Raw genomic sequence first — 9,067 nt, 5'->3', positions numbered from 1 at the left:
TTTCTTGCTTTATTTCTGTCTATGTTGAAGGAGCATTCTCACCTAGGTGTATTTCTGCTTGGCTACTGAGACTTACATTCAGAAAGACATCAGGATTGTATCGTTGCCGTCATTTTCCCTCATTAGGGTCAGAGGACGGGGGAGGATAACCGGGACTCAAGCTCGTGACCTCATGCTCTCCAGGCAGGTGCTGCGCCGCTGAGCTATATCCCCAGCCCATTTTCCTGAATTTTCTCTGAATCACACTTTCCTTATGACACTTCTTATAATCACTCAGTATTGCATTAGTGGAATATTGCAAAAGTATAAGTTGTTCAAAATGTGTAACTGTTCTTGCCTGTTAAAATATTGTGTAGGGCACCAAGATGAGCCAGCACACGCACCTGCTCTTCTGCAGAGAGCGAGAGCAAAGATGCGTAGTGCGTGTGGAGGCAGATGACTAGGGAGCACACCCGACTCCAGCACTAGGGAATGGAAGCCTTTAAAACCCAGAGACCAGGGACGGTAGACGTCTCAGTCGCTTTCCTTCTTGCTGAGACAAACACCTGAAAGCTTCAGATCCAAGGAGCAGAGGTTTCCCTTGGCTCACAGTCCATAGTTGGCCGGGTCCACAGCAAGGCGCGTGCAAGAAGAGAAAGTGCATATGTCACGTCCGCCGGACACGGAGAGCCGGGCAGGAGCTGGAAGTGACATGTAACCGTCCAGGTCACACCCACAGTGACCCTGGTCTTCCTTCCAGGCCCTGCTCCTAACAGCCAGAAAGCTATAATGTTCCTGTAACCCGGTCACATTCTGCAGGTTCCGGTCTATATCACAGGAGGTTTTAAGGGGACACCTACATACAAACCCTAACAGCGGGCCAGCCAGAGAAATAGTATCACATCGTCTGTGTTCCTGCGCCCTCTAGAGGAGAGGAGTCTCCACTGCAGAAGCAGAGGTGAAAGAGTCCAGCAAACTCCACCCATCAGGGTTCTGCCCACCCTAGCCACTGGAAAGTCTCACAGCCCTTGTAGGCGTATAGCCTAAGTAGAGAAGAGGCCTGAGGTTTGTGAAGTAGTCTGACTTGGGAAAAGGAACTCATTTCTCAGTGAACCTCCAGAGTTCTGGGATGTGGAGCCATCTTGAAAGGGGACCTGCTGTCTGATTTTAGAGTGTCCTAGAGGTGGAAGCCTCTGCATATCCCCATCTCTGAGAACACACACTCCACTGCTGGCTCGGGGAGTGTTGCAGTGCGGAAAGAGTTCTGGGCACTGCCATTAACGGGCATCAGGGAGGCTGCCCTCGACACTGGGACCCGGAATGTGGCCCGTCTCGGGTGGTTTCAAGTGGGACCCAGGACTGAGGACAGTTGCCTGCATGGCTCTCACCATCCTAGTGCTGGCAGAGGTCCCTGTGACGAGGCAGTGAAAGACCTCTTAAGCTTCCAGTGCTACTCCTGCATGCAGAGGTGTGCTGGGCCGTCTCCGCAACTGCCCTGTGGCTGCAGGCTGTCGCTGTGTCCCCGGAACACAGCACCTAAGCTGCCCCAGCTAGAAACTGGCTGGCTGCAGCCGACTCTCACTTGCTCCTGTGGGAACCTCAGCTTGAGAGGAATTTTGCCTGGCTGCAGATTCTACTTGCTCCTGCTCAGTCCCTGGCAGGAACTGCAACTGAAAACTGCGGGAGGCCCAGGCCATTGACCCTACCCGAGGGCACACAGAGGGTCCAGAGATTCCAGTGCCGTTTGCATGCCCAGCACTCCTTCTAACACCTCAGCTGAGGAATTCTGCCTGGCTCCAGTCACAAAGCGTTCAATCCTTGGCGAACACTACAGATGAGGAAATTGGGGCAAGAACAGCTCCCAGCCGTGACCCTGTCCACAAGCATACACAGTTGAGAGAGGGCGGACCTCTGGGCATGCCCACAGTATCAGCAAAGAGTAAGGACACACTGTCACATGCTACACGGGTGCCCTGAATAAGCTGCCCTCTCGCCTTACTGATCTCACACTGCTATCAAGACTAGGTGTGGGTGCCACAAAGGGGGCACGGTGATTCCCCATGCTACCTTCCTCCGAAGTACCTGGCACTGCATCAGTGTTTAATCAGAGAACAAGTGCTCTGCACCCCTCAACGCTACTGGGACAACCAGGATGAGAGACTCCTTCAGCTGACAGGGATAGTATCAACATTGCCTAAGGAAACCTCTGTCATCTAACTGGAGCCAATAGTCCTGCGGTAAAAAAACATACATCATGCACCTCACATTGTCTACAGAACACCTGCCTGAACTCTGGCACAGCCTGCAGAGACCATGGGTCTCTCTGACTCAGATATGGCATACACTGTGCTGAAACTCACTAATCAGGCCAAAAAAGGTTACAAGGAGATTACATTATGGTGTCCACCTGGCAATAAACTCAACATTGCATAAACAAACTGATGCCCAAGACACAGAGCACAAACTAAAGACACTCATAAAAAAGGACTTCCGCAATTGCTCCGGAAAGTGGCAAGAATGATTGAAGAAGCGAAGGAGTACTTCGAGGGGGTTGTCTTAGTTAGTTCTCTCATTGCTGAGACAAAATACTCAACACCCACAAGTTAAGGGAGGAAAGGTTTATTTAGGTCACAGTTTGCAGGTTTCAGTCCACACTTGGCTGGCTCCAAGGCCGGGTGGCATGGCAGAGGGGCATCCCAGAGGAGAAACAGTTCATGGTGGGCAGAAGGCAGCCCGCCCTTAGGGCGGACAGCATCACACTCAGGCTGTGGCACCCTTAATCTTACCCAGAACTACATGCCAGTCACTGGACTAATGCAGTTATCACACACCCTTGATCCCAGCGTTTTGCACTTCAGATCCAGCCGTCTCCAGAAAGCCCCTGCCTATGACCGCGTGAGACCTGGGGGGACATCTAGACGCAAGCCGTAAAAGGACTAACAGGAACGTGTCTTCTGTGGTAAATTTTTAAAACTGATACATTCACTATGCTTTTCAATCACATCTAGCCTGCTGCCTAAAATAAATTTACTTTGCCACTGAGGACACAGACTGAAAGTGAAACAATGGGACTGATGTTCCAAGCAAATGAAATCAGAAAAGAAGCAGGAATGATCAAGAGGTCAATTAACCAAGAGTATGTAATGCTTATAAATTTATGTAGGCCTAACGTCAGAGCACCCAATTTTATAAAACAAACATGTTACCAAAAGGGAGAGACATGCTAATACAATACTAGAGAGAGAGGGGCTGAGGATTTAGCTCAGTGGCACAGCGCCTGCCTGGCAAGCACAAGGTTGTGAGTTCGATTCCTGGTACCAGAAGAAAAACAAAAAAACCCACAAAAATAACAGAGATTTCAATATCCCACTCTCACCAGTGGCAGTGGATGCACCTGGACACTATAATGTTGATTGAAATAAGTCATACACACAAGCTTAAACATCACATATTTTCTCTTATATGAGAAATTCTAAATATGAAAAAGCAAAATAAAAAATGAATAATAGGAAATAGGAGGATAGACCTTTTGCAGATGGGAAGAAGATCAAGAGGTGGAGGGAGGGGGAAGGAAGAAAGGAAAGGATAAAAAAGAAGATGCGTTAGTATATGTACCAGCTCTGCATGATGAGCACTCACTATGTACTGCAAACATGTACTAATAAAAAAAAGAAGTTGGAAAAAATCAACAGTTAAACTGTACGCTATAGAAATATCAGAATCAAATTATACTATATATCAAATGTGCCTAATACACCTTTGTAGAACATTTCATCCAACAGCTATAGAATACACATTCTTTTTATCAGTACATGGAACTTGCTCTACAAAAAATTATTAAGCCACATAAAAGTCTTAGCAAATTAAAAAAATTGAAATAATACCCTGTATATTTTCTGATCACAGTGGAGTGAAACTAGAAATCAAAAGCCAGAAAAACAATAGAAATACACAAGTAGAGGGAAACTGAACAACATGCTTTTGAATAAACACTGGTCACTGCGGGAGTCAGAAAGGAAATTAAGAAATTCCTTGAAACAAGTGAAAATGGAAACAATATATCAAAGTCTGGGTACAGCAAAAGCAGTACTAAGAGGGCAGTTCATAGCAACTAATGCCAACACCAACAAACAAACAAACATCTCAAACGACCTAATAGTAAGATCTTGGGAAGGAAAGAACAATCTATACCCAAGTTAGTAGATAAAAATAAATATTGGAGCAGAAATAAATGAAATGATCCCATGAACAATATAAAGCCATCGATGAGATGGAGTTGGATCTTTGAAAAGATGAATGGAATTGAGAAAACTTTAGTCAGACTAATGAGAGAGAGACAAAGGAGGAAGGGAGAGTGGGAGGGAGGGAGAGCGGAACAAAGAGACAGCAAGAAACCGGGTAAAATTAGAGCTGAACAAGGAGACATAATTAACACACTAGAAATACGAAGGATCCTTGGAGAATATTTTTAAAAACTATATGCCAACAAATTGGAAAATCTGGAAGAAATGGATACATTTCTGAAATACATACCCTACAACTATTGAACCAAGAGGATGTAGAAACCTTGAATAGACCAATAACAAGTAATGTGATTGAACTGGTAATAAAAAGTCTCCCTGTGAAGAAAAGTCCAGGGCTGGATGGCGTCACTGTTGAATTTTACCAAACACTTAAAGAAGAAACACAAATGTTTTTCAAATTGATCCATAGAATTGAAAGAGAGGGAGCCCTTCCAAAGTCATTCTATGAAGCCAGTATTACCCTGTTAATAAAAAATGACAGCAAACAACAAAAACATGTAGACTAACATCAATCGTGAGCACAGATTCAGTAGCAAATCAAATTCAACAGAAAAAGAGGATCATGTACCATGATCAAGTGGGTTCCATTTCAGGAAAGCAAAGATGGTTCAACATATACAAATCAATAAACTTAACATAGCACATAAATAGAATGAAGGGTAAAAATCTATGATCATTTTAACAGGTACGGAAAAAGCATTTTTATTAAATTTAACATTCTTTCATGATAAAAGTCTTCAACAAATTTGTTATAGAAGGATTATAACTTAACATAATAAAGGTTATAAATGACAAACCCATAGATACCAATACTATTGAAAAAGGAAAAACTAAAAGAATTTCCTCTAAAATCAGGAATAAGACAAAGATGTCCACTCTCACTGCTGTTATTCTAGTATTTTTAGTACTAGGAATGTTAACAGGAGCAATGAGGCAATAGAAAGAAATAAAATATACAAAATAGGAAAAGATTTGCACATGATATGATTCTATACAAAGAAATACAAAAAAACCCCTAAAAAATCAGTAAAGAAGCATGATACAAAATCAACCTACAAAGATCAGTAGTTTTCCTATACACTAATAATTAATTTACTGAGAAAGAACTATTTTTTTGTTGTTTTTTTCTGGTACCAGGAATCGGACTCACAACCTTGCACTTGCCAGGCAGACGTTGTGCCACTGAGCTAAATCCCAGCCCCTGAGAAAGAAATAATGAAAGTAGTTCTACACACAATAATACACATAATAATAAAATCACTAGGAATAAACTTAACTGAGGAAATAAAAGGCCCCTACAATGAAAATTGCAAAATACTGAAGCTTTAGGAACTGAAGAAAACTAATGTGTTGAAAGACCTCCTATGTTTTTGGATTGAAAGAGTATTGTTAAAACGTGCACACTACCCAAAACAATCTACAGACTCAATGCAATCCCCATCAATATACCAGTGGAATTTTTCATAGAGTTAGAAAAAGCAGTTCTAAAACTCGTAGGCAAACCTGAGGCTGGAAATCAGTGGTGACACAACTATGGCTCCCATGCCTCAGCGGCAGGCAGAGCCCGCTCTCCACGTGAGCCGGGCCGCCCCAGCTGAGCAGCGGATGGCAGTTGTTTTCTTCTAAACTAAAACCTTAGTGTTGAGGTTTAATTGCCTTGGTGGCGCTCTGCGAAAAATAAATGGCTTTTTGGGCTGCAGTTTTGGCACTCAGGTTCTGAAAGTTTCATCATCACTGCCCTAAATATCCACAATAATCTTGATCAAAAACAGCAAATTGGGGGCATCACGGTACCTATTTCCAGACATGCTACTGAACCATATTAACAGAAGAAACACATGATATTTACATAGAAATGGAAGAAAGAACCGAGAAACAAATTCACATTTATAGGTAAAACTGGATTCCCACATGCGGAAAGTAGACTTGACTCCTGCTTCTCAGCCTGGACAAAAATCGACACAAAGTTTACTAAAAACCTTAATGTAAAACCTAAAATTCTAAAATTACTAAAAGAAAACCTAGGGAAAATTCTTGAAGATACTGGTACAGCAATAATTTTCTGGCTAGCGCTCCAAAAGCACGGGAAACAAAAGCAAAATTTGACACATGAGATCACGTGTCAAACTCAAAAGCTTCTTACAGTGAGGGGGAAGGCAACAGAGTGAGGAGACAACCTACAGAGTTGGAGAACATCTTTTCCAGCTATTCGTCTGACAGAGGGCTAGTATCCAGAAGATACAAAAGACTCGAAACTTGACTCAGGTCCCTATTTGAACAGGGATGAGGGTTGCCCCTTTCAAAGTTAACACCAACATACATGACCACTTTAAGCTGAGGCCAGGCTGCGATCACTGACGGGGCCTCAGATCAGGTTCAGGGGATGGAGTATAAGAGGTCAAAAAACATGGGTGAAGGTTAAAGGCTTTGGCAAATACTCACTGTGACTTCTGGCATCAAGCGTAAAAATGAAGGGACCAAGTTAGCCCTAATGGCCTTTATTTCAACTTCCTGGCGCTATTAAGGTACTTCTAGCTGCTCAAGGCCGTGCCTACCCAGCTTTTCCAAAAGAACATGAGCCTTCTTGTCTGAAAATGGCTGGATTCTAACTGATTCCTTCCATCGAGCACCTTCTCTATAAAACAGGATTCTGTAAATGGAACACTTTCTGCTCAGTGCTGGGTGTGGCCCCTAGGAGATGCAGAAGGTGACAGTGTCCTCACATTCTAAGTAGAAGTGATGGCTCCTGTATTCAGGAACGGCAAAAGTACTGATCCCAAACGTGATTCATGAACTTTACCTCAGTCTTACTTCTGGCTACAATACAGTTGACGTTAAAGAGACAAATATAAAGGGGAGACTTTACAAAGCGCTGTGCTTTGCATCTTGATCTCCTTTAAGGAGATCATTCTGAAGAATTTATGCATATTTTGTGGAGTATAGGGGACACCAAAGACTGATGTTCAGTTCCATTCTAAAAGAAAGCACACAAGCCAGGCAGCCTGTGACTAGCTGCCCGTGCTGACAGGCCAGCAAATACAACTGCCTTTCCAGCATTTGCCATAGCAAGGGTAGGTGAGTTCTCTGTACGCCAAGGGAGGCGGTGAAAGGTAACCGGGCCGGACCATTCCTTAAGCAGCACAGCCCAAACCTGGACCTGCCATGCCAGAGAGAAGTCACCCCCTCCACACACACACACACACACACACAAGCCAGAGCTGGGGAATAACAAGGGACCGACAAAAGAATACTCTGCAATTCAGCCAACTGTATGGTCTGGGTCATGCAAGGTTTTATTGCTCATGCAAAAATGTTGATTTTATTTTAAGTATAATGAAAGCTATGGCAGGGTTTTAAATTCTGTGTGGGGGCATCCAGTGTAACAACAGTAACCTGCTTACATTTGCATTGCAAGGGCACTTGGGCTGGAGCCTGGAGAGCGGGGTGGGGACAGAACGGAAAAAGGAAGGTGTGTCACAAGGCAGTCAGCAGAGGGGAGGTGATGCAAGCCAGGCTGGGGACTGCAGCGAGGCCCCCAGACGCTCTGAAGGGTGGGGACGGGGTGAGCCTGCACGTCTGAGCCGGGGGCTTCAGAGAGTGTGAACAGTGAGGAAGCGTCAGGACGGCCCCTAGGCTTCTGGGTGCCCGTGTCGCTGCCCGATGAACCGCTTGCGCACAGAACACTGGAAAGGGGCCAGGTTCACCCGCATCACCTCGGGAGACAGGAATTCGAGATGCCTTTAAGACAAGCAGCCGGGGGTGGTGAGGAGGCTGGCGAAGCGTTATACATGAGTGCCACGGCTTAGAAAAACAGAAATGCAGGTAACCTAAGAGCCAGGCTCGAGGGACTCCAGTGTTTAAAACCCAGAAAGAGGAGAACGCCCCAATGCCAGTGAAGAGACAGGAAGAGGCTGCCAGCGACGCAAAGAAAAAGCACAGAGCACAGCTGTCTTCAATAGGGAGTGAAAGAGACGGGGTCCCTGCCCACACGTAGCTTACAGTCAGGAAGATGCGGTGGAGGACGGAGGACTACGCCAGAAAACCACAAAATGACAGAGCTACAAATTGGAATAAAAGAAAAGACAAGGAATAAGAGTGAAGGGCGGCAGGCTAGCTGCCCCCACGGGGAATCCCCGGTGTCTGAGGGTATTTCTAAACTCTCCACAGTTCACAATAGAGAGGGAGGATTTTAAGACCCAGAGTTCCCTGCTATCTGTTGTCTACTTCCCCACCAGTCCTGGCCTTTCACTCCCCACCTACTTTTCAGGTAGTGCGAGGGAGGCAGCGACGATTTCTTGACAACTCTTTCCCAAAGTAAGGGGACAGCTGCTGCAGGACCAACACAGGACAAAAAAAGCTCAGCTGTGGGGGGCAGGGAGTATCACAAGTCTGGGTCCAGCTGGAGGATGGATAGATTCTTCTCCAAGGCTTTATCCTGTAAACCTGGTCTGTGACTGACCTCTAAGGGAGCAAAGCCTGGTGTGAAATGAAAGTGACCTGGAGAGTATCTGGTATCTCTCAGCTGGGCCAGATGGACTCCAGTGCAATGAATGGGGGTTGCCATAGTGATTTTTATGCTAGGACACACGGCTGTCATATGCTACACTTCCGGGGTCTAAACCCTGGGGGTGTGGCCAAGAGTTCCCCACCCAAGTGGCCTGAAATACACCCAAGCGGCCTGAAATACACCGAAGCCTAAGCCTTGGTATTCATTCACCCAATGTCCACGTCAGACTAGTCTGTCAGATTCTTGGATTCTACTTTCTGAAAACTCAGCTGTACAG

This window comes from Chinchilla lanigera, unplaced genomic scaffold (assembly GCF_000276665.1).
Source record: "Chinchilla lanigera isolate Chin_1 unplaced genomic scaffold, ChiLan1.0 scaffold00011, whole genome shotgun sequence".
In the NCBI taxonomy this organism is placed as follows: domain Eukaryota; kingdom Metazoa; phylum Chordata; class Mammalia; order Rodentia; family Chinchillidae; genus Chinchilla; species Chinchilla lanigera.
Note: the sequence above shows the minus strand (reverse complement) of the source record.